The sequence below is a fragment of the Catharus ustulatus genome, chromosome 9, assembly GCF_009819885.2.
Source record: "Catharus ustulatus isolate bCatUst1 chromosome 9, bCatUst1.pri.v2, whole genome shotgun sequence".
NCBI lineage: Eukaryota > Metazoa > Chordata > Aves > Passeriformes > Turdidae > Catharus > Catharus ustulatus.
The window spans coordinates 27,595,805-27,623,228 of NC_046229.1; the positions used below are offsets into that span (position 1 = coordinate 27,595,805).

The 27,424-nt window shown below is 37.7% G+C and overlaps 1 long non-coding RNA gene across 2 annotated transcripts in view; it reads right to left on the reverse strand.

The window, feature by feature from the left end:
- Positions 1-220: 220 nt before the first annotated feature.
- The window catches only part of LOC117000325, a 54,916-nt gene continuing 27,712 nt past the window's right edge, over positions 221-27,424 (reverse strand). The window contains exon 3 of one of the 2 annotated variants that reach the window (XR_004418744.1): positions 221-550. This is a non-coding gene — a long non-coding RNA (uncharacterized LOC117000325). Of the gene's footprint in view, positions 551-20,949; positions 21,244-27,424 lie in introns of those variants that run through there. The other variant, XR_004418743.1, reaches the window with a different exon arrangement.

Here is a 27,424-nt window from a genome sequence, read left to right on the forward strand (position 1 = left end):
AGAACTGAACAGATTCATTAAGTGCACTGGTGAAATCTGGTCTAAAAATTAAGGTTAAATAAAATACAGAAAAAACTAATTTCAGTGTCTTTCTGAGATAGATATAAAATGAATATTCCTGGATTTTTCACCTCATGAAGCAAAAGATAAATAGAAATCAGGTGGAAAGAGGAAAAATTATAAATCCAAGGAAAATGGGAAAAAAAATTACCAGGTTTAATATTACTCAAATAATGGAAGCTTGGGACTCAACCAGACAAGCATCTGTCATTTCCTTTTATATTGCACTGGTCTAAAGGGAGCCAATCTGTGTAGTTTTGTCATTGTGAAGATCATCATCATAATCATCATCATCATCATCATCATCATCATCATCATCATTTTCATCATTTCCCAGATGTGTTGGAAACCAATTCCAGCTTACACACTAGATTTGAAGTAGAGAATTTGTAGTGCCAGTTCAAGCTCTGAATCAGTTATTACATTGCCTCCCTGTGAACTTGAGGAAAATGTGTACAAAATCTTTTGTTTGCTACCAAACTCTTGCATTCTGGAAGACATAAAAAGAAAACAAAAAGAATATGTTAATGTTAAATGCCATTAAAACACTCAGGATTATGGATTATTGGGCTTTTTGGGATGAATCTATGAATCTTTTGCATTTTAAATGATTATCCAACATAATCAATGTAAGTCATCTGTTGAATTCAAATAACTCTGGTATCCTGCCAAAATCTATGTGAAATTGAAATTAAAGGCTTGAGCTAAGAGCGTATCCATCTTGCATAAATAATGTTAGCATATATGTATGTATAAAAGTATAACATATGTGTGTACATATCTCATCTGCCACTGAACACTTAATTTTAGCCGCTCTTGACATGGTAAGAACTTGAAGAACTGTTACAATTCTTGTAAGCATTTCCTAATGCAAATCAATGGCAGCAATCCATGACAATAAAATGTTTTGAAATTCAACAGGGTGAGTTCAGTCAGAGACCTCTGAAAGGTTGGGTTATATCAGGAGATGGAAGCTGAATGACAATGCAGGAAGTGAAACACTGGTTCTGAAAAAGAATAAAGGATGGGTTCCCTGAAAGTACAGATTAGCTTTTACTCTGTAAGAAGCAGAGAACCAGAGAATTGTGGAGTGGTTTGGATTGGAAGACACCTTAAGTATCAGCTTGTTCCACCCCCTGCCACAAGGAATTTCCATGAGGACACATAACTGTGGGAAATCACACTCACCTACAGCTTGGTGCAGTCTTTATCACTCCCTATATCTAAATTAAAACCCCATGATATTTGGTAGCTGCCAAATTGGAATACTAACTCCAAAAGTACTTGCTAGGGGTGGGTGTTGTGGTGGGGAGTTCCAATAATTGGATTGGCTTTGTATCAGAAAGGAGCAGCATAAAGGACTTCCTAGCAAAGTGCAAGCTTAAAGAGTCTCAGAACCTTTGCTTTGCTCATTTGGGGCTCATTTTAATATCTTAGCATACTTTCATACATTTCATACACTGTTTTACAGAAAAAATTTCATAGGCATTTTGAAGTCTTTTAAACTGTGAGTTTACTTAATGCTGAAAAACATCATCTGTGTTCCAGAACCCTGGAAGACCTGAATTCTAAGGAACCTCTGGACGCCAGCTGGACAAATCCTCCCACTGATTCCACAACCTTTCTTGATAACCTGCTTCCATATTCAAACACTCTCACAAAGTAAAAGAAAAAAAACAACCCAACCTGAAATTTTCCTTATGTTTAAGTGGAATTTTCTGTGTTTCAGCTTGTGCTGATTTGCCTCTTGTCATGACACTAGGAACCACTGAGAAGAAAGAGTTTGGCTACTTCTATGCCACTGCCCTCCCTACCTGGAAACTACACAAGTGTTTTCTAGTGAAAACAATAACGAGAACAAATGCAGGGAAACAGTGTGTGAAATTGCTTCTGGTATTTCATCATTCAAATGCATAAACTGAAATGGTGAGGCTCCAAGCAGGCGGGAGAGTTGAATGCTAAAGGAGGCAGGGAGGGGAGAAGAGCTGTGGGAATGAGCAATAACTGTAGTTGAAGATATTTTGGTTTTGTTTTTCAGTATTGTTGCACTTGAAGAGACCATGTATTACAGTACCATGGCAGACTTTAATCTGAATTTGGGAATAGGTGGTAGCTGTGGACACAGACAACTGTCTTAGGTATATTGAGAAAACATCTGACTTGGAATAAAAGGTGACCGTGCTTGAAAATCTAGCAGAGTTTTAAAGCTTGAAAGTTATTAATTGCTATACAGTCACAGGCTATGAATTGCTATATACACAAATTCAGTGAGGTTATGACCTTTCCTACAGAGGTGCTGACAATAAGCACCTCCCAGTGAGGAAAATGAGAAAGCAGAGTTGTTTTCTCTCCCTAAAATCAAAAGAATTATTCATATGATAGTTCCCAGATGATGATTTTTGCTACAAGATAATAAAACATAGACCATTATCCCTTTAATTATTTTGCTTATAGCATTTCATGGACAAAAATACTTTCTAGAAACAGTTGGTACCTTAAGCAGATTTTTCTTTTTGTTTAATCTTGTTACTATTAATTGGTGAGAATCTTTTCTCACCCAGATCTTCTCTGACACATAATTTTATTTATACTTCTGACTAAGCAAGGTGCTCAAAATAAAAAAATAAGGGGGAAAGTATCTCTCTATATAGTAGTAAATAAAAAACTGCATAGAGTTTGTACTTAGTCATCAAAGGGGGAAGTTGCAGAATCTTTCAGAATTCAAGTGAAAGAAAAAGAACAGCAGAAAGATATCATTAAGTCAAAAGGAAAAACTGGTAACAAATTCCTACAGGTTATCTGTGATCAACTCCTTTTGCTTCTAATGCTTTATTCAGTCCAGATCGTTGCCAAAAATCTTGATTAAAAAATATTAGAGCCATTCCAAATGTATTCTGGAGCATAGAAAATAAACTCATAACTTTTATGTTGGAAAATAACCAAATCTTTTTTTTTTCCTGTTTCTTTTCTTAAACATATTTACAAAAAAAACCCAATACAAATTACTCATCATTATATCATGCAGTTTATCTTTTAATCATGAAGGTTTTGTCATTAATAACACTGCAGTTAATTGTGAAACACTGAGAAAAGCATTTTCTCAAATGTATACAATTTTACTGTTTCCTCTGTGTGTATTATTTTGGTTCTGGGCATTTAGATACCTGCCCTAAAAGCTACAAACAACCAAACCTGGCATCCACATTTTGTTACAAAATGGAATTGTTCAGATAATCAGATAAAACCTACAGAAAGTACTTTTCTAATGTTGCACTTAGTTTGAATGACTAAAATTAGAAAGAGCAATACAATAAACAATAAATAAGTTACTTTAAAATGTTTAATCATATCAATGCTATGCAGTCAGTACTGATGGTTGCTGTGTAAATCATTTATCTTTTGATAATTGCAGCAATTGTTTCCTAAAATGTCTAATGATGGAATTATTTTACAAGACAAATGTATGTATGTAGAAGATTACCAGTTTTAGCAAACCATAATATGGACTGACAGAACACGAAACTCATTGCTACATTCCCATGATTGTCTGATAAAATCTCTATTATGCAAAATTATAAATATCTACAGTTGCATTCTCATTTCCATTTAGGCAAATAAAAGACTTTCACCATCAAGGAAAGGTATTGTGAACTGATAATGGAAACAATATGATGTTTATTGAGAGATGGCAATCCGTGTGCAAAAACAATATGCATGAATGTGGCTCGAGTATCAGAAATTATCACTTTGACTGTAAAAGTTTAATTAGCAGAACAGTCATTCTGTTGACCACAGATATGCTGGGATGGTAAAAAATTCTATGAGACCTGATTTTTTAGAGAGACAATTTGTTTTGTTTGGTCAATGTCCGCCAAGAAATGTGGAAGTGCAAGATATCCCCAAAGCCCCCTCCGTCTATGTAAAGTCCTTGTGGGAAGGTGTGGATCTGGAAAGAGCTTTACCCACCTGCTGTAAGAGCAGTTCTTCCAAAAACCACTCAGTGAAAATTCCACTCACTAATCCAATGGCTTCAATCATTCCCGAGTGAACAAACTTGAGAAAGACAACCTAATTAAGTTTAATTAAGGAAGAAGAAGCCTCAGGCTTATCTGGTTCTTGGTAAATGATGTCTTGAGACCTGATGTGTCAATGCCATGCGTTGATGCTGGTTTCTGATAGGATTTTATTGTATCTCCAACTGTTTCCAGATAACTCACATCAAAGTCTCTCCTCCTTTGGGGCAAGCAATCTTTATAATTGGAAGCACTTTCAGAGTAATCATCCCAACACAACATCTCCAGAGTATCCAAAGGCTATGTTCTTCCACTTGACTGCATGACCCACTTTGCAAACTTGGGAATCTGTTGGAGGCCCCTTTCCACACATGGTACCAGCAATGTAAAAAGAGACAGTATCCTTAAAGGGATTAGAGCACATCAGAGTCAGAGGTTGGGGCACTTTACCAGTCTGGAAATCATCCTAAACAGCAATAAAATCTATAGGTCAATAGGGTTAATTTTTAAAAGCTGCTTTGGGTTTAGGAAATTCAGACTGAGAAATGTTTTTATATGCATACACACAAATCTATTTCTTTAGATATCTATATATATGTATATACCAGAAACACTCATCTTGCAACCTAAATGCCTACAGTGTAGAAAGGACTGTCCTCAGGAAAGATTTTTTTTCCCCTGGAAAAAAACTTGATTGAGGCAACCTGGGACACTCCAGAATGACAGAATGGAAAGATAAGAGCCAAAGGTGTTGATAAACACATGTGGAGCAACACACCAAGTCTGAGAGATCTGAGCCTAAAAGGGTTGTGCTTTGAGAGAGGTACATGGCACTGAGAAAGGCAGCAGAATACAGAGCACTGCTAAAACAGCATTAAACAAACTTTTACAAAAGGATGTGCGTGGTTTTGGTCTCGTACTGAGCATCTATTTGTATTTAATTACTGAAGTAACACTGACTTCTGACCTAAAGTTTGCCTGTTGGTAAGTTTAACATCCTATAGTTTTATCTCCATTGTCGTCATGGGATCAATAAAGACACTGAGGACCACCATCCATCTTCATCTCTCCTGAATTTCAAAGCCAAATATCAACTGGTCATTCTTAACTGCGTTGCTTATTTCCTAAAATCACAGGGGTTCACAAAACTGAAGGAGGCTCAGGTCAAATACAGAGATCAAATCAGATAAAAGAAATGCTTTTCCAAGTAATATTTCAAGTAGTTTTGCAGTCCCTATCAGCACAAGTGAAAGACTTTGGAAGGATTTAAATAAACTACTACTAAGTAATCAGCTCCTCAAACTAAGTAAAATCATATTCTAGAAAAGAATAGAAAGTTCTGGAGAATTCACAGGGAAATTGGGAAATTTATAAATTGATTTACCAGAAAAATTATCCAAGGATCTGTAAAGAATCTGCTTTAGATATTTAGATGTCATCAACTACCTCTGCTTTCTAAACCATCTGATTTCTGAGTGGAAGAATTCCTAAGCATGGACCAGCACTTGGGAATCCTTTTGACAGCCAGCCACATACTCCTCAGATATTCTCCTGCAGATGATTTCTAGCAAGTGCTGGAGGTGTTGGATGCTGTACAGCTCAAATGTGTGCAACAAACAGCTCAGGGAGCTGCAAACAATGAATTATGGCATTCCAACCTTGCTGTGGTGGGCCATAAATCAAAAGCCGTGGATCCTGCTGAACCAGCAATGTCCTTAACCTTGCTAAATTCCTGATGTGTAAATATGAAGACTTAACAATGTGGCCTCAGAACAAATTTCAGGGTCAAATATAACACCAAAATTATTCAGCCAGGATGCAATTTTCTATTTCCAACCAGTGGGGCCATAAATGAGGTGCTGCTATTCAGCAGGCAGCAGGCCAAATAAAATCACTTTGGTTTAAGTACCAAATGTTAGCAGACACTCCACACTTAACATCTCTTAAGTATCTTTCCAGGGTAGAGGCAGATTTATCTAAGTCATCAGGAGCTGTTTGATACACCTATTATATTTGGGTGTCATCAGCATCAAGAGAGTAATTAAGATCGTGCTTATAGAACCAACAACCCTTCCAGGAGAACACACCGTGCATGTTAAACAGGACTGTCCTGCCTGCAAAAATCTGGACTGGGATTTCCAGGCCTTGCCACTACCCTAACAACCCAGAGTTTTGAGAAATAAAGGAAAAAATAACTGAGCAAAATTTACCATTAATACATTTTTCTTTTGTCCTATAAAAATGGGTCATGTGGAAGAGACGATTATTACTCAATCTTGCCGTGGGTTTAAGAAAACCTGTGGTTTATGATGTCAGGTGTTCAATTTTTTCAGTGATTTTTTTTTACATTTATCTTACTATCTGCCAAATAGTTATGTGCACAAGGAATCTCACTCCCTATTCATGTTGCGTTAATCAAAACTCCTAATAACTTCATGGAGTGAGGGAAAATTTAGAAAAAGAACACATGGTTTTTGGATTTATAAACTGCTTGTTTTGCAGCTCTACTTAATTATTACCATCTAATTAGTTATCCACTATATAAAAGTGGAGATTAAAGAGAGATTCCTCCTCTCAAGAGTAAAAAAAGTCTGTTTAAACTTAGAAATTAACTTTCATTGACCTGATGAAATTTGTTTCAGGCTTTCCTACAAACAATTGCTTTATATGTCATAAGTATGAACTATTCAGCAATTGTCCACATGTCCTTAACCTTTAAAATGTGAAGAAAAAGTTTAAAGGAAATTTGGAGGAATAGATTAATTTATTCTACTCCCTTTTTAGGTTACTGGTGGGTTTTTGGTTTGCTGGAATTTGCATTCTTTTAATTAATTGCACTGGGAGCTGTGCAGAGGAGAGGGGATTTGGGGAAAAGCTCATAAACAAGCAAGTAAAGCAAAACACTCAACTTGAAATGCAGCATTAAATTTCTGAGTTCTGTTTCCTTTTCTGTGAGCAATATAATGTGTATTTAATGTATTCATCACTAACTTTAACCTTTATATATTCACATGAATAAAAATTTATTTAGACTGACAGGATTTTTAGTTTTATAAAAATAAAAAATATATATTTTTAGATTTTCTCTGCAGCTGAACAGAAATGCTCTTCCCAAATACTCTTTCCTTTTTAGTGGTGTCTAGATATGAATCTGATAAAAAACAGGAGCTTGTTTTGCACGGAATACAAAATTAATCAGATTTTTCACCGTTTTTAAACTATTTTTCACTACTTCTGTGCCTGTTTATTTTAGAAACCCAACAGTTCTTTAAAAGAGTGTTATATATACACCAGTATAGCTCAGTAGGAAAGAAAAAACAAAAAAGAGGAAGAAAAACTGACAAGAGACTGTAATGGTGTGGGGTCAAACATTTTTTAAAAATGAGATGGAACAAGATGGCACCCTCACCTGCCCTAAAACCATGGGAACATCATTAGTTAATATTGTGGAGCCTCTTCATTTTTTCCCAGATGGTAGTAAGTAGTAATAATAGAAATTAAGATAATTACTTAAGTAGTAGTAAGACAAATCCTTGCCTTGCCTTGCCTTGCCTTGCCTTGCCTTGCCTTGCCTTGCCTTGCCTTGCCTTGCCTTGCCTTGCCTTGCCTTCCCTTCCCTTCCCTTCCCTTCCCTTCCCTTCCCTTCCCTTCCCTTCCCTTCCCTTCCCTTCCCTTCCCTTCCCTTCCCTTCCCTTCCCTTCCCTTCCCAGTTTCTTTGGGTATTTTTCCCTTGAGCTTATTGCAGTTCAAGAGCCCACCAGAATCACTGCCTTGGAACATCTCAGGAGGAGAATTAGAGCAATTCAAAGCCTTTGATATGACACAGCAAGGGACCCAGTCCTTACCAGGGTTCTGTAGACTCACGGCACCCAAACAGAATTGCAAAAAGATTTTTGGGTTTATTTTTTTTCTCAAAAAATAATCCAGGTGTGAATCTGAGTTTTTATTCCAAGGAGAATTTTAACTAAGGTTATTAATCTTAGTCTATGGAAGCATTGTGCTTCTCAACCTTTAAAAATACAAGGCCAAGAATGAGGTATCTATCCCATTTATACAGGGAAATAAAATAAAAATGTCAACAGTATGTCAACAGTGCCCATAGCTTCTAAGAAAGTCCTGTTTGGGCAGCATTTTTTACACAAACCGACTTTACTAAATAATTCCTTCAGAAGAGAACACAATCTCTGTTCAGAGAAAAAAAGCATTCCCTACATCCAATAAAATAAGTAGATTGCTGTTAAAGTGTTATCAGATTTCTAATAATTATGAAGTATCTTCATGTTAAGCTTGAGAAACAGCAACATAAACTTTCCGTGCCTGGAATAAATTTAGTTAAATTCAATGTAATGTGAATATCAGAGAATTATTCACAACTCATACAGAAAACTGTCTGAAGGCTCTGAGGACAAAGTATATTTTCACTTCATCTTTATTCTCCTACAGTACACAAGGGCAAATGAGGATTTATGAGAGAAATACATGAGGAAATAGCTTAAGTGAGCCTGACTCAACAAATATTTATATAAATACATACAAGGTTACTAATGTTGGGCTTGATAGTGAAGATTAATTTCTAGAAAACAGCAAGAAATGTGTTTTCTCAGGCTTCAATGTTGGCAGGAGTTGCTACATTTTTTAATGAAATCCAGCCAAGTACCTGTTTTATTGTGAAAGGATTGCAAAGATCTGAATTGTGACTTTGTAATTCTGCGAAAAATCTGACAAATATTTGGTATAAACACCTTCCAACACCTTTTGTGTGAGCGATTTGAGCCATTCATTCTGCACTGCACTACATCTAAGAGAAGGACAAGGACAGAGTTAATAAGATTATTATTGTTGTTGTTATTGTTATGTTCTGGAGGTAGAAAGCTTGCTGGACAAAAGTGTGAAGTTAGAATCCTTTCTTTTCAAATGGGTTTAAAGTTAAATAATCACAACATGCATTTAGACTTAGCACACGAGTCCAGCAGACTTCCAAAACGACCATGCAGAATATTGAATTAATATGTGAATTGTACAATTCTGTCATTACACTATGTTAAATATGCTACACAATGTTAAAAAATCCAAGTCTTTAGAAACCCCTAACCTCTTTTTTTTTTCTCTCTCTGCCTCTTTTTCCCTCTCTGCTTTCTTTTCTATCCCCCTTAGGTAGGAACACTTACCCTTTTTTATCAATAAACAGTTCTCAGATACAATATTTGCCCTATTCACGCTTCATTTTTGTCTGAAAAATCTATGAAAAAGAATTGTCCCCAACTCCCCCTTTCACAGCAGGATAGAACAGGTGCTCACAATGTTCTACCTCCCATTTCAGTGGTGAATTCTCCATTCAGAACCAAAACTCCAGAGGTATTCCAGACAATGACCTTACCTGTTTAACCCTGAGCAAACACTGCTCAGCTCCATGGTAAACAGTAAAAGGAAATTTCTCTTATTATGTTAATATCTACCCAGACAGTGGGGACTGTACAACTGTTCAAAGCAGATCTTTGCAAGCAGTTCTTGCTAAGTGCATTTAATTTAGATCTGCCCTTCCCTAGATCAAGATTTCAATTTTACCCATTTAGATATCTAATCTGCAAAAACAAATATTTTTTGGCTTGTAAGTCAAGTTTCAGAAGACTTTGGCACCAGGATTGTTTCACCTTTCAGAATACATAAATTAATAACACACTGCATCTTTAGTTTCTGCATCTTAACCAGCAAACCCATAAAGGTATTTATAAATTTATGACTGACAGAAAACTCTCTGAGTATTCCCTGATTCTCTGGCACCGTGTCTGTCGGAGAGGTAAGACAGTCTAGCCTCCTAATGAGGATCCTTGCAGTACAAATCAAAAGTCTCTGAAAACTCTGGGAGAATCAGCTCCTGTAATGCTTTGTTCTCCCAAACTCTAAATAATGCTTTAATCTTGGATTGACAAATTTTTGAAGTATTTTTCTTAGTTTTAAAAGTCACATGTGACTATCTTGAAGGAGCACCGACAGTCTCTGAATAAACTCATAATAAGTGTAATTTGTTATGAAAACAAACAAGCATTCTTTTTTCTTTACAGAATCCTTGAGAAAGTGAGTTGTCAAAACAACTAATTGGGCTCGTATCTCTGAGCACAACAATATCACAGAGAACACCCAATGTCTAAAACATCATGTGAGCTGCACTGGTGAAGTCATATATTGTTAATCCATGACGCAATATTTTCATTTTCTTGTTAGGTAGCATCACAAATTTGCTAATTTTATACTCTAAATGTCACTTTCCTAATCATGCCAGTGTGAGCTATATCTGCTTTTCTTAATTTCTCTATGTTTATCTCATTTCCCATTTGTGTAGGGACAAAAATCTAAATCCTGGTGATCACTGTAGCAGCTGCTTCATTTCTCTTGGGGGGTTTGGTGTCCTGATAGCATTTTCCTGCAGCTGATTACTGAGTTTTAATGGTGCAGTAAACTCAGGAATACTGTAGACTAAGTGCCTTTCTTAGAATAATAAGTGTCTTTCTATAAAACAAAAAAATCACAAGGAAAACTCAGTCTCTATGTTCTTATTAACTCCTTCTCTTACCAATTTAAACAAATCTCATATGTACACAAGAGAAGAGTTTCTGTCAAATTCTTTGAAGGCAACATCTACTGTTTAAATTCACATTTTGTTCTGAAGAATCAAGATTTTTTTTATTTCAAGGGCTTGTAACATCTTGTTCCTATTCACAAAATTATTTCTACAGTGGGACACCACACTGTAGCGAACAACACTGTCACATCAGCACGAGTTTTCTCGTGAACACTTGGGAAATTTAAACTCTCCACAAATGTGAATGCCTTTTGCAGTTTCTGTAGCCCTGTAACACTTCTTTTCTGCACATATTTAAATAGCAGAATCCCTGGAATTATCCAAGGCCAGGTTGGACGGGGCTTGGAGCACCCTGGGATGGTGGAAGGTGACCCTGCCCATGGCAGGATGCAGTGACATGATCTCTAAGGTCCCTCCCAGCCCAAGGTGTTCTCTGGTTCTGTAGATGATTGGCACAACTCTCCCCTGTGCCCAGTTTGCAGAGGAATTTACATCAGGGCTGACAGACATAGAAACCTGAGTGTAAGCCCCCAGAGAAATCTGTGGTACAAAATACAGGTAATAATTAGGTGTGCATCCCATTTGGTTGCAGCTGGAGGGGGAAGACTTGGGTCTCAGTTTTAGAGACAAGTTCTGACATTCTGTCTAAGCCCATCATAAATCTGCAACAATTCCACCCCATGACCTGTTTCCTGCTTCTATTTTTTACTGAGCATCTAGTTTCTAGTTTTCCTCTTGTGTGAACAACACAGTGCCCAAACTGACACGGCAAATAAAGGAGGAAGTGATGCTTATGTTTGGTCTTAGTTACTTATGTTTTTGCCAAGAGAATACTAAAATAAAGTCAGCAGACAACTATCTGGTGGCTGCTAAAGATGTTTATTTCAATTAATTTATCCAAACCCTTTTCTGAGGTGACCATTTGCCTTGTAGCCATGTGGAATCAGAAACATTTCTCTTACTTACTCACTGGGGTTTATTTGATTTCAGATTGGCTTTCACCATTTCAACAAGGGCATGTTATTTCTGCCTGAATTTCAGAGGGCATATTAAGAATTACTTAACTATTGGCATGTTCATAATGATAAGCCATCAGAAAATGCTTTTACTCCTTTGAAGATAGAATATTTTGGGGAAAAGTAAATCTGTTACCACTCTCATGCTTTGCTAGCTCCTGCAACAAGCTGAAGCTTGGGGGTCTTGATGTGGATAAGGTAGGACTTGATGACCTTGGAGGTCTTTTCCAATTTTAATGATTGTATGGTTCTGTGTCATACTGGAGGGCTGAGATTTCCTTAAACGAAATCTACCTTGGAATACTGACCTGTTTCCATGGCTATGTTCATTAAGAAATCTTTCTATTTAGTATATCCAATTATTATTCTTTCTAAAAGACTCTGCAATTGTGTGACTTGCTGAAGCTCTTATGTCACTCTGAAATGGTTTTGTTGTTGAAATACATAATCTCTGGAACACGTGTTTCTTCTAATGTAAATGTTCTGTAGAGCAGAGTTGCTGCCAGGTCTAACAAAATAACTCCTGATAAACATATTCCTCCCTGTCTTAGCACAGTAAATATTCCAGGGTCAAACCCTGACCCCACCTGCACAAATCTTGCTCACAAATGTACCCCCTGGCCTAATGTTCAACAGGGACACAAAAATATTCACCAGCTTAATTGTTGCCAGAGAACTGTAATTCAATCTTCATCTTCTGGTACATTTAATGGGTTCAATGTCTACTATTTAAAAAGTAAGTATCAACAAGACAAAGTGTCAGTGGCTTGACATCCATTTTTAGTAATGGGAAGGATAATAATTTTCAGATGGGTCCCTAATTATGAATTCTGCCCAAAACACATCCCGTTTTATAAGGTAAATGGACAACTCCCTGTCCTTGTATATGTTTTTAGAGCAATAGGACAGAAGCTGGCTAACACAGTTATGAAAACAGAAGTTTTCAGTGTACCCTTCTGTTCTGAGTTACTCATAACATATGACCCTGCTTTTTATAGACTCCTTCCTAGAGAAAAATCTTATCTAGGACAAGTGCAAGCTCTTCAACTGAGATAAAGCAGCAGGTTAGAAGTAGAAAGATGAGCTGGTTGGTTTTTACTCAAGGAGGAAGTGATGGAGAGATCTAAGCAGTTTCCATATACTGATGTTATTTTTAAGGGCCATCTAAAACACTGAACAGTCTCATAAATTCTTTCAGGTATTAATCATCCTAAGAGTACCTTAAAATTCAACTTTAGCATTAAATTTCTTCAAGTAGCTTTTATTTGTGACCTGAATTAACACCTAATGTTTGTCTCAGTGTAGAGCTTGCCATATATCAAGTTTTCTCTACAGATTGTTAAAAGTTCAGCCTGGCATCTGCTTCACCTGGTGTTCCACTGATTTACATTGGAAGCTTTTCAATAACAAGTTTTTCTCAGACAAGAAGCTGGTATTAAGTTTAGTAACTCGTAGAAATTTTGGTTTGCTAATAACATCAACAGTGCATGTTGTCACATTCTATATTTAACTCTATTTTAGTGGTTGATTTGAAAAAATTACATGAGTAAGAGAATTTTGAAAGTAATTTTGAAAACAATAAATAAATAAAAAGTAGAACTCAGAACCAACAACTGACATTTTACTACAGTTTTACATGTTGTCTGAGTGAGCATAGACACATCTCTATTTTTTTGAACAAGCTTCTCCAAATTTCCAGTGGGTTTGGAGCTGGAACAGCAAAACATCCTGGTTTCCTTTCAGATTGTCTATGGTTAATGAAGTAAGCATGTTTTTATTAAATTCATTTGTGTGTGCACTTCCTTCAAATCTATAAATAACATTTATACTGTGGATATTAATTAAAGGAAGTGATAGAAGTGTCAGGTCAAGTCAGAGAAAAGCCACAGAGAGGTCAAAGGATGAGAACACCTTTTTTATTTATAGGAAGTCTGAGGGAATTGAGGTTCTATAGCTTGGATAACAAAAGTCTCCTGTGGGATTTTATTGGAGTCTTTTGATGTGCAAAGGGGCTTTAAGAAAGATGGTGAAAGACTTTTACCAGAGCCTGGAGTGCCAGGAAAAGGGGCAATGGTTTTAAACCAAAGGACAAGGGATAGATTTGCACAGGATTCAAGACAGAAATCTTTTATGATAAGGACATCGAAGCAAAAGTAAGGGTTGCCAAGAGAAGCCATGGATGCCCCTGGATCCCTGGAAGTGTCCAAGGCCAGGATGGATGGGGATTGGAGCAGCCTGGGATAGTGGAAGGTGTCCCTGCCCATGGCAGGAGGCAGGATTGGATGATCTTTAAAATCCTTTCCAACCCAAGCCATTCCATGAATTTCATTTTCCATGGTAACATCCACTGAGTCCCCCTTGTAATGTGATCTTTACTGATAAAGGGTGTCCCAAATTATCTATGACCTAGTCAAATATGAAAAAGCTTTCCTAGGGCTGCTCCTAATCCATTCTCCCAGCCTGGATTTGTGCCTGGGATTGCCCCACCTAGGTGTAGCACCAGCACTTGGCCTTGCTGAACTTCATTAAACCACTCAAACCAAAGTAAGAAAATATGAACAGCTTTAGGCTGTTAGCACCTGCCTACAATGAAAAGGAATGTGAAAAATTGTAGAAAGATTTCATAGACTCCCTTGACTTACCTTTTCTCACTGATATCGAAAAGAAACATTCTCACACTGAGATCTATATACAGAGAGATTTATGTCTGGATTTTCAAAGGCTTTTAAGAAATCTTTGTTTGGAGTTTTGTTTCTTAGGTAGCTGCAGAAAGGCAAGCTAAAGCACTACAAAACTGAGCAGCTCCTCCATTCCTCTAATCCAAGCTGGAAATGCGAGAGCACATAGCACATCCTGGGAAAACTTTTGTGCTGGATGTTTCCAAGCAGGAGAGATGGAATTCTCTATCTGAGAAGGCTCTTGCAATGCAACACCTCAGAGCACTGAGCAAACATGAGGTGAGTGCAAGCAGCTCTTGTCACTTATTCCCTTAATCAGAGCAGATGGCCATTGCCATTACCTCATTACTGCTAATTAAGGGATGGAGGAGAGCTTGTCTCACCACAAATTGAAAGTAATGAGCATGAGTAAGATGGTGGATATGTATCATGTAATGATTCATATAGTGATATAAAGCACAGTCAAAATATGTGGAATATATAAGAGAAACCCTGAAGCTTTTTAATTTGTGAATTTTATTTTCTTATGCAAAAAAAAAAAAAAAAGGGTTAGCCAAATTGTGTTAGAGTTCCTCTATTAGTTTTCAGAGCTAAGGGACCTAACCCAGATCTCTGATGCCTTTGGGTTCTATATACACACTTCCTTGTGTATAAAAAAATTGTTCTTATTGATGTTTAATGATAATGTAGTACATCATTGAGGTTTCCTAATGTTTTTTCTATGCATTCTACTTGTTCAGCCAATTGATTCTTTAGCAGCTTTAATCTTCTCAATCCCAAATGCTAGCTGATCTATAAAAGCCAAGATTTGGAAAATGTCTGGATTTTCATGTCTTCAATAAATTAGCTGAGAGCAACTAATTTAGTTCAGAAAATGTAAATGCATCAGCAACGCTCTGAAGTGCTGAAGTGCTGTCTGCTGAAACCAGGGGAAAGGCTTTTATTGACTGGGACATGCTTTGGAGCAGTCCTTTAGCAGAGAAAAAAAACAGGTAGGACTGAACTAGAGAAGAAAAAGGAACAAGGTAATAGATATACTTGTAATTCCCTTTCTCTGCTAGCCTAAGTGTGCATTCACCTCTCTATTTCTGTTTGTATTTTAAGTAATGTGATAATTCCTACGAAAGGCCCATGGAGAATTATGCATAATTATACATATCTGAAACTTAGAAGACTTACTGAGAATTGTGTTGCAGACAAAAACAAAAACATTTTACAAAAAACATTCAAAACATTTTATAAACTTCAGAGTTTGTTAAAAAAAAAAACCCAAACAAACCATCCTCTTCAGCTGTACTTGATAGTTGCCACAAACTGATACTTGAAATCTTTGTCAGAGTAAATTGAATTTGCCAATGGATCTCTTTCTCCTAAAAAGTAGACCTGTGCAGCTCAACTCCAGGCATTTCTCAATAAATACACAGGAAAAAGCTCAGGTGAATATTTGACTGAGAAACATTGTCAAACTATCTGAAGAATTTCGGTGTACAGAGGAAAAAATAAAAATCCTGAGGAAAAAAGTTTGTTTTTCCTGCATACAATGTTTTCTGAGTAGACAGAACAAAAGGAGTCAAGGGGCAAAATAGTTGGTTTTACTGGTGAGCATATTCTATCACTGTAGATATCTCTCCCAGTCTATGTGTTTATTAAGTGTTTGCCAAAGGGGGAATGTGTTTTTGTCTCTCTTTGAATTTATTAGCAATTAAATTTAATCACAAAAGGATGGTTTTATGCTTACTGACTACCAAAGTTAACTTTTGTTTTCAAAAACTGTCCTCTTCAAGAGTGACAAAAGGTTGATTTATTTTTCAAAGTACATGTCACATATGCATGAGAAGTTAACTGTCAAGACCTTCCTAGGGATTCTTTCAAATTGTCCATTTTATGCTAAAAAGTTCAAAGAGATTTTGCAGAAAGAATCTTGAGAGATGGGATTTTAGAACCCTTGGGTAAAAACATTAATAAAGTACCAGAGGTTTCATACCCAAAACCATTTGAGAAGATAGCTTGTCATTATTCTCTAGCATTGCAGCTCAAAGGCTGTGCTTTGCAAGACCAGGATCTGCAGGTTTGACAGAAAAGGTGAAAATATGTCTGATTTTTAAATTGCACTGAACTGCCTTATTTGGGGATTGATGCAGAGAACTGGAAAGAAAACCCCCCAAAAAAACCTCACAAGGACCCAAACAAACAGTTCTTATATATCATTGATCTTTTTGTATCATGAGTTTGCCTGGTTTTCTTCCTTGGTAAATCCAGCCTACAAAGGATGTCCTTGTCCAACAAAATCATGGTACTGAGAACTGGGTGGAAGCATGCTTCAACATGAAGAAAGTGCATTTTTAAATTTATCCACTGCCTAACAAATAATGCAATTAGTAAAATAGTTCTAATATTTTCAGGAAGGAATCATGGCAGTAGATAAGATTATCTCCACATCTATTAACTGAAAATTCTTTGCTCATCCAGGCTGGAATTAACCATTTCACAAAAGATATTTAACCTTAGTTTTGTGCAAGTTTGAAGCTGTGTGTTTCTGAACACTGACAGCACATAAATGTTCACCTTTGTGAAATTGCAATCCCTCTTACAACAAGCATTCTATGTCACTTTGCCTGACAAACTTTGACTTTCTGTCCAAATGATCACATTAATCACTTAATAGCCTTGCTATTACTGTTGTAAAAGGATCTGAGAGTCATTTCAAAGACTCCCTTCATAAAACTGAGTGAGTGCAGTGGAAGTTGTAAACTAGCCTGGCACATATGCCTGGAAGATGCCTAATTACTTTTTTGATGTTCAGCTCTTCCACGGCAGGGCTACAACACCAGGAACTGGTTTGATGCAGCAACATAGCTCAGACAATTCCCTGTGTGCCAAGTGGTCAGGGGGATGAAAATTGGGATTGGTTTTGGGGCTGAAGGATGCTGTCACCAGCCTGACTCGTCCATGCTGAAGTTAAACACCAGATGAACGAGATTTCCTGAGTGCCTGACAGAGGAACCAACCAATTATGGTGCTGACAGGTGATCTAAAGCTGCTGAGCTGGCACAGCCTGGGAGCCTCTCACCAACAGTCCAACACATTGTGCTGTAAAAACCCAACTGTTAGAGGAGGGATCTTCAGCTCTTTCTTGGCATGTGTGTGGAGATTCTTCCCTGGAGAATAATTCTGATTAAGATCTGTACTGTAATCATTAAAAGTATCATTATTAATCTAAACAAACCATTTATTTAATTTATATAAATGTGTTTGATTTTCCATCCTTCGTCCTGGGGGACAAAGGCTCAGTTTCACCTGTACAGCCACTGCCCAAGGCTGGGACTTGTCCTGGATCCAGACACACCCAGGCTCCCCTCTGAGAAGGAGCTCCTTTCCATATTGAACCCTGCTGTCAACAACCTCTTTGGCTGCTGCACATCCTGGGAGTTTCTTCTCCTGGCTCACCCAGCAGTGCCAAGAGCAGTCCCTGTCCTCAGGTAGCCCCTGAGGAGTGGAGAAAAGCAGGTATCTATTTGCACTTACTAAGTTTTTAGGGTTCCCCTGCATGCCATTACACCTGTGATCCTTCCTGGGTTTATGTTTATGGTCATTACCCTTCAATCTCAGGCCTTAGCAATTACATTTTGTTTCCAAAACATGCAGCCTTCCCATTTTTACAATCAGTCTTTCACTGAAAGTCTTGTGGGATGTCACTAATGGAGCATTTGTGTCACATAAATTAAATGGAGAAACAACACAGTGTCACTAGAACACAAAAAAGGATCCAGGATTAGACCTAAGCAGATAATTTTCATTAGAACGCTACCTTTTAAGGGTTATTTTGAAAAATTACAGAACTAAAAATAAAATTGCTGATTTTTTTGCCTCTTTCTTGCTAATTTTAATGGGTAGATGTAGATGAATGTGAGAAACATTTGTTATGTTCACTGCTCAGTAAATTGTGGATAAATTCTCAGTGTTACTGAAAATTCCTGGGAGGGAGAGGTAAAAAAGGAAGCATTTTTTCACCCCTCCCAATCAGAGATGCTATGATGCTATGTGAAAGATAGCATGGATGGAAGAAAAAAAACCCACAAAAACAAAAAACAAAAAAAACCCCACCTTTTTTTAAAAAGAGTTTATAGAAAGAATTTCCTTTTTACAGGAAACCTGAGGTTGTGAATCACTGATTCCTTGTTGTAATATTAGGCTTTTAAGGGCAGAGAATTGCATAAGACTTATTTAAATCCTTTGTGCATCTCTCCTTCCTTTCAGTGACCTGCTGTCATGGCAGAAGAATTCCTTAGGTCAAAACCATCACTGTGGCACTCTAGGAGTGAGGTGGGGCTACCAGAACAGCCCTTGTGCCTGAGGGGTGCAGCTTTATATTTCAGCAATTCCATCTTTCTGATATTCTGCTAATCCAGAATATCAACCCTTCCATTGGTTTGGCATCCCTGGCTTGCTCGAATAATGTCAGGGGACATCTCTCTCATTACCAACACCTCTGCAGCTCCAGATCTTTGGGAGGATGTGCCAAAGCAGATGTTCTTAAGACATTGATGTGTTGTGAAGAAAAATTATGAAGGAAGCTAGGAGCAGCAAAATCCCAAGTTTATTTTTCAGCTTTGAAGGAAGATAAAATCATGGAATAAAAATATCTGCAGGGGTCCAAATCAAGAGACATTGATCCCAAGTTTAAAAACCTTTGCTATCCTTTTGAAGAAAACTTCAGGCTGGCTTACAAGTAATTGTGGGGCCATTTGGGACAGGGTAGTTAGAGAATAATGCATTTTGGGGGTAGGGAAAGAATTTACTTAATTACTGTTTTTGTCAGAATTCATAGAATCATTGAATGGCTTGGGTGGGAAGGTATCTTAAAGATCATCCAGTTCCAACCTCCTGCCATGGACAGGGACGCCTTCCCTTCCCAGATCAGGGTGTACTGGGTTACAACAGACACATCCTTTCATGTTCAAACATTGTGATCACAAGAACAAATCCCAGGATCACAAGAACAAATCATGGATCATGGCCACCCCTTGTGGAATTGTCAGTTTCTAGAATTTACTCATTTTCTGAAGAGCTCCTATGTATTCAGCTGTATGACTTCAGCATATTGATTTTTATATGTGTGCCATAGATCCTGCTCAGTTCAAAGAGAATTTTCCCTCATTAGACTGTAAATAATTGATATGTCTATTGATTTTGTTTAATGTTTTTTCTTAATTTGTTTTCTTTATCATTAACTTTATGTAACAGTGGGAGCAACATATTGTGACCATCATAAAAGGTTACTCAGGGGAAAATACAATTCTTCCAAGTCTTTTCAGAAGTCTCATTACATGTGTGTTTACCTTTGCTGCAGAAGTTGGATGCGAACATAAGTACCTATTTTATTCTTTAAATGTTAAAAAACAAAACAAAAGCAAACAAATGAAAATACAAACAAATGAAAATACAAACAAAACCACACAAAAATGAACAACAAAACCACACAAAAAACCCCAAACAAACAAAAACCCAAACAAAAATTAAAACAAACAAACAGACAAACAAAAAACAACAAAGAAAGGAAAAACTGCTGCTCTGCATGGTAATGTTATTCACATAGAATCTACATGATCCTCTTTGACTTCAGAATGTGTAAAAACACCCCAACAAACAAACAAACAAACCAAACACCTGCTGTGCTTTAATTGCATTTTAAACCATCCATTTCTTCATTTTCAGCTCACCTGTAACAGCAAAAAATCTAATTCTATACCAAGAAAAGACAGGGTGCTTCGTGTAACGTGCTCAAAAATGCTCTTCTCCAAACAAAATGTTCCAGGAAAAATGGCCAATGACACAGGGTCAGATTAATGATTTCAAAGAGATCCAGGTTCTCCCACCTTTTCTGCTCTTCCCTCTGCTCCAAGAAGACCAGTGAGCTCTTGCTATGGACTTACTCCGAGTAGTCTTCATTCAATGGATACATTTACCTTACCAGCCTAAATATTAACAAATTCTGTGTCCAAGTCCAGTGCATTGTTATCCAACAGCATTGGCTGGACACTGAACAATTACATGACACTGGATATATCTCACCATCTTTCTCTAATCAAATTTATTCTGTTTGCAAATCTTCTACATTTTCATGTAAATGCAGCCTTCCTGCATTTGAGCCCACACCAGGAAACTCAAGTTTTCTCAGTTGCTGCTAAAATTAGGAATTAGGAGTTGTGGAAGTAACTTTTTCCTTTATATTTTAGAACAAGTTTGTGCACAGCTGAGATGATGATGGATTGTGCAGATATTTTGAACAAGTTGCTGTTATCAGGTTTATAAGTCAGGCCAACAAGAAAGAAGCAGCAACGGAGGAACAAGAATTCACCATATCAATTTGGCTTGTTTCTCCAAAGAACCCAAGAGCCAAACAACTCAGAGGTCTTGAAGCAGTGACCTCAAAACACTTAAGCAGAAAATCTTGGCAGTATTAAAGATGTAGCTTTATTTTGTAATATATTCCTGAATAAAAGTACTGAACTTCAATGAGAGGACTTTTTTTTAAATCTCTATAGTCATCGGATACATTTCATTTTCAGATTTTTTTGCCTTTTTCTTTTTCATGTTTGAGACTGAAGCATAGGAATGCTTTCTCTCCATTTTGTTTTGAGGTCCCTTTTCCTTTTCATATTGGCCTGACATGATGTTTTGTTGTAGAGTGACTTTTCTTCCTTATTCACTGCTCATCTCCAAACTCCCACTGCTCTTGTCTTGGTTACAAACACAAGGATTTAAGCCTGAAAACTCCTGCTGCTCTGCATTGGGTCATGATTTTGCTCCAAGTTTCACAGGCAGCCCACAGTTCTTGGATTTGGCAGTGTGGAAGTGCAAATATTCCAGGTATTGATTAGCTTCTCAGAAAGTAGCTGTAGAACAAAAAAAAAAAGGTGGGGAAAAAAGGAAAATGGAAGTTTTTTTAGGCATAAATGTGACTTTTATAATAAGGAACTATGGTGAGGCAAGGACCGGTTTAATTTTAAAAAATAGTAGAGATAAAGGTTTAAAAATATGAATTAATAAGGCAAAGTTATAGAATATTACCTCACAGGTGCTTCTTGGGATTGAAAAAAGGTCACCTTGTTATATAGATTTAGTATCAGTTTTTATAACTGCATGGGGAATTATGCACTAGAAAAACAGTCCTGTGGCAGGTGAGTTTATATTCATAGTAAAAAGGTATAAACATGTTAACAGTCAAGCCTACTTTTTTACTTAAAAAAAAAAATCCATTCTAGGTCTACATTCCAAGAAAAACATGTTTCTACTCTCCAATTCCTGTTACAGTTTTGCAGTTCATTTCTACAGCTCAAATAAAACAGACCATCTAAGGGACTCATGATATTTTTTAGAACATGGCCACAGTGAGAAGTGGTTTACAGCCAAGGGAGAGGAAAGTGGAGAATAATTTTAAGCACAACCCAGACTCACTACTATGATTGCAGGACAGGGAAGAAAAATACCCTCTTTGGGTTGTGTCAGCATCAATTTAAATTGACCCTGCAAAGCTCAGGAGCCATCTGGAAGATGGAAAAATGAGTGCCAGCAGTCCTTTTTGACTGGACAGGAGCAGGAAATGCCTGGAGAGGAGTGGCTGATCATGACACACCCATGGCAAGCCCAGTTTAGGAAAAGGTGAAAAATTTGACTTTTATGAATAACTTCTTTATATATTCTCCAGGTGGAAGAATGTTACTCGATTATTCTTGTGGTAAGATGGGAAAGCAAAGTATAAAAACATTTCCCCTGGCAACAGACAGAGCTGGCTGTTCTGATTTGCACAGAAAACATTAAATAAGAGCAGCCCCCACCACGTGTGGGGCACATTTTGTGCTTGGGCACGTTTTGGTGTATGTATGGCAGCTGTACAAACAAGCTCTATTCATAATCAGCAGGTCACTGATAAATAGAGGTACTTGGTTTTGCTTACAACTTATAATTAACATTTTATCATTTCCTATCAGCTTCTTATGCTCAAAGGTGCTATCATGGGCATTTAAATGATGAAGTTAGTTTGTCATAGTCCCTGCAGCCATGAACCATTTTAATTGTTGATGCATGTGGAGAGATGATTGATGTGAAAAGGAATTCAGAGCAGTAAACTATTGCACCTCAAACATCTCCATCCCATATATCACTCTACACACAAAAGCTCACCAGATTAGCCTTGTTTAAATATTATTTGCATTTAAATTGCAGGATGGTTATAGACTGTGTATTTTATGAACGAGGCTAAATGCTAAAGCCAGCAGTTACATATTCCTCTAAACACTGAGATTCACAGGTGCACTTTGAAGGCTGAGTTCTAAGCAGACTGCAGAGTCAAGGACGTGAGGGGGAAATTTCTTTTGATTTCTGTAAAGTTAGGGGCTGGGAGATGGGGCAGGAATGCACCGACTCTGTTCTGAACTGCAAACAAAGGGAAATATTCCTTGTTCTTGTGAGAAGTGCCTTTGTAAACACAGCTTCATTCAAATATTGTACAGCCTTAATGGATTTTTTTATGCACTAAATTGTTCTGTTCTTTTGCAGTTAACTTCAAAACGTTGTGTAGAAGGAGACTATGCTGATAGACTGCTACCAAGTCACTTGTATCCAGAGCTTCAGTAATGAAGCCTCTAACTGCACATTGATGCTAAATAGCATTGTTAGGAAGCCCAATTACATTTTTTCGATGCTCACTGGGAAGAAGTGCAGTAGGTCAGTCATTCTGAATAACAAATCAGCTTCTCAGTCTTCCCCAGAAATAATTCATTATTCAAAAAATTCAGTTTTTAGTTTCATTTTTTCTAAAGGTTGCTGTAAGTTTTGTAAAAACATGCTTTTCTTTTCCAGGGCTATCTAAATTCAGTGTCAAGTGCCTAAAATGTACATTACCCTTGCAAAAGAAAATAGTTTCCATTTCAAAGGTTAAGAAGAGTAGAATTTAAATGTCTCTGTGTGGGTTAAAATCTGTAGGGTTTCACTTTGCTGTGATAACAAAGGACAATGTATCACAAAATGACTCTTGAAATTTGTTAGGCAAAGGCATGGGAATACTCTTGGAAGAATGATAGTATCAAACACCTCCTTTGGAATCATGTCTGCTAATTCAGAGTTTTATTGATGAGGTCCTGGAAAACCCTGGCTGACAAAGAATCTGGTCCTAATCCAGAAAATAATGAAAGAATGGAGTATCTGTGGGGGGGAAAAATGTGCCTACTGGCAAAGGTGATTATTGAAAGACTTCATCAAAAGAATGAAGCTGTGTCACTGGCACGCTGGCTGTGACTTGCAGGGCATCAGGAACAGAGCTTGGGAAATTGTTCATGATGAAGGAAGAGCTCATTTAAGAAAGATGAGATCTTTTTTCCATTAAGTTAGAGAATCACTTATTGGAAATGTTCAGCGACAAAATTGCAATAACTCACAAACAGCTCACAGGAAATTCTTCTGCTCCATCAGGCCCTGAAGGTTTGTGGTGTTATCAATGACACCTCTCTGCAACATGCACAGTAGCTCCAGTGGACCCATGGCATAATTAATAGGGAAGTAATTCCATGGTCTCATCTTTTCCCCTTGTCATTCCTCTGTCTGTTACCTTCCAGTTTATTTAGGGTCTGAGGCTCTCACTCTTCCCACACCTGATGTTGGTGAGTTTGTAGTCACTGCTGGAATGCATTCTTACCATTCTGAGTGCTTTAAGGGTGTGAGGAAGGGCCCAGAGCTGGACTCAAGACATGCAGAGACTGAGGGAATCCGGATTCCTACATCTGAGATTGTTCTCCACAGCTCCTTCCTGCAGTAGCTCCCTTCTCTCCGTGCCCATCCCACTCCCTTTGGTGGCTCAGGAGCCCAGGCAGAGCATCTGGAGCAGGCTGTGCTCCCCCAGGCGAGTTGCACACACCAAAGTTGGCATGACCTAGCAAACGTGATGTGCAATTTCATGCCTGTGTTTACAGAAGGTGGGGGGGGATACTTTGAGCAATACTTGGGAAATGTTTGTAAAACTGTTGAGACTCAGTAAATGATCATTTATCCTGGTAATTGTTCCAAAAAAGTGTCTGCTATTTATTTGTATTTCAGAGCTGCTTCCCAAAATAATAGGCAGCACATAAAGTCAAGGGCACTGGGTTCACTGATGCACCAGCTGCTCTCCCAAGTGGAATTCTTTACAAACAACCAGTGCTCTGCACTAAGAAGTTTAAAGCATTTTTTTATTAAACTAAGAGTGCTAGAACTGTGTATATCTCCTGGTATTTCATTAAGGTTACTGGCCTTGTGTCCAGGGGGATAATAAGATGCCAAAAGGCTGCAAGAAATGCAAATAAAAATGATACGTAGTCCTGGGACTGTTATTTGCAATACTGCATTATTTTAATTCTCCAGCACTAGCAGTGGCTTGAGAATAGTAGGCTAAAGCTGTGAGTTACTGATGCAGATCCTCAACACCAGGGACAAGATTTTTTTTGTGTGCTCTTTAAACCATTTATCTGGTGCTCTATACCAGGATGGTTTGGAGTAGACTTTCAGGTTGTCGAGTTTTAGGCTGCTTTGGAAAGCTCAGTTAAGAATGCCAGCATCTTAAAATACACAAGTTAAATCTGCTCTGTTTTACTCTGTGGGGAAGCCTGTCTTTCTCCTGTTCCTACTGTAAGAATGTGGTTCCTGAATATTTAAAATTGGGAATAATTTTCTTCTTTTCCCATTAAATATTTTAAATCTTTGGAACCTTAGACTCTGCCTTTTGTGTGATGTATTTAAGTGGCAGCTTCTGTTTGCTGTGAGGGCAAGACTACAATGATTGTTATAATTCCAGCCCAGCCTTTGTTCAAGGACTGGCCCATTTTACAGTACTATTTTAACCCAGAGTAATTGTGAAGTGCTTCTGTGGGCTGTGGCAGAGGGTAAGAACTGGAGATATTCTAAATGGGCCAAGCATGAAGCCTTCTCCTGACAAATAAATCTGCCAGGTTCAATCTAACCCGTCAGATCAGACAGCTCTCTGCTGCACAGAGCACTGGCAACCCCTACGTGAGACTGCAGACATCACCTGCAAATTGAACTTCATCTTTAGTCCCAGCATTGTTTAAAATAATAATAATAATCTTATATACCTGATTTGGATAGAACACCATCCAGAAACAAATAAAAAAACTTTCAAATATCTTATATGGAAACCCTTTAGGCTGCAATCTGCAAAGCACGTTTTCCCTTCTTTGGCTGTATTGTCATCTTAAAGAAGATGTCATGATGTTCAAGTGCTCCTAATAGTTGTGTTTGTTAAAGAAGAGAATATGAAAATTGTGCCTGGAATCATTTACAAGGAAGCACATTCATTGTCAGAGAATCCCTTTGGAGGTTTATCCGGTGTAACATTTTTGCCATCAAAATTACTTTCATTTTCAAATAGAAATATAATAATAATAATATAAACATTACATAATGTATATTAAATACTAATTATATTTACATTAAATATTAAATATAATATAAATATTATAATAAATACTCTAGAAAGGCAGTACAAAGGAAAATTAAAAAGAAAATCGTAAAAGTCATTTTATTTGGTGACATCCTCACCCCTGAAGGTGTCCAAGGAAGGCCTGGACATGGAATTTAGTGCTTTGGTCTGGGTGACAAGCTGAAATCGGTCACAGCTTGGACTTGATGGTCTAGGAAGGCTTTCCCAACCCTAATGGTTCTGTGATTCTATGAAATCCTATTCTATATTTTCACAGAATCAGTGATTCCCACCTTAGTGTGAGACCTTCGTATCTTACCAGGGTTGAAATATTCATTGATAATAAGTCTTGCAGCAATTTTTGTAGGCAATATATTGCTGCATCTGATAGGATCCATTCAACAGGAAAATAGTCTTCTGGTTAGCTGTGGCAGGGATCCCAGGTTGCTCCAAGCCCTGTCCAACCTGGCCTTGGACACTTCAGGGATGCAGGGGCAGCCACAGCTTCTCTGGGCACCCTGTGCCAGGCCTGCCTTCCCTCCCAGGGAGGAATTCCTCCTTATATCCCATCTAACCTGCCCTCCTTCAGCTCAAAGCACTGTCCCTTGTTCTGTCACTCCAGGCCCTCAGAAGGAGTCTCTCTCCACCTTCCTTGTCAGCTCCTTCCCCTGTTGGGCGTCCCACTTAATTTGAATCATCCCAGTTGAGAAGCACCAGTGGGATTGGGACATGAAGTCCCATTTCTTTAGAAAGCTGGCAGCCCTTTTCCATACTTGGAAGTGGTAACCAAAGGTTGAATTAGCAGCTCTTGCCATGCCCTCTCTGGACACCAGGATGTCCATGTGCTCTCCACACCAGCAGCTGTGAAAGTGTCACAGCCAACCCTTCAAAGGGCGCAGATTTAAAGAGCAGCACCTAATTAAAGTCTGTTTGACAACAAAGACCAGCACTATCTGATGTAGGCAGGTTTTCCTCTGAGCTGCTCTGATCACCTTTTTTCCACTTGCTTTAGTTGTTTGCTGTATAATTTTTTAGTAGAGTTGCGACCTTGCACATTCTTGGGTGAGTTCTAAATCAGATTTCTCTGCTTACCTCCCACCAGCCCAGATGAGCAGCTCAGTCGTGTTTTATTCAGGAATATACCAGCTCATCTCCTGCCATGAGTCAATGAAGGCCCCCCAGATGTGCCCACCTCTAATTGGTCACTGGGACAAGTGGTTTGCACACACAGGCTCAGCAAACATCTGCTTATGGTATGAAAATGGAATATTTTAGGTTTAAAGATCAGTTGGGGAATAAAAGGTCACATCAGCTGTTATTTAAAATCCTATCTGTGGTATGCACCAGCTAGTTAAAAAATAAGGGGTTAAATTAAATATTTATGTTAACTGTGAGCCTTAGCATAATCATTTACATTTCTAATTTACATTTAATTAAATTAAGAAAACTTATAAAGGTATTTCTAAACTACATTTACAAGAATAGACAGCTAAAAAATTAATATACCTATGTAATATAATGCATTCCATGCTTATTACATACTATATATTATAGCATTTTAGAAAAGGAAAAAAAAAACCTAAAAGAAAAACTGTATTTAACTATCC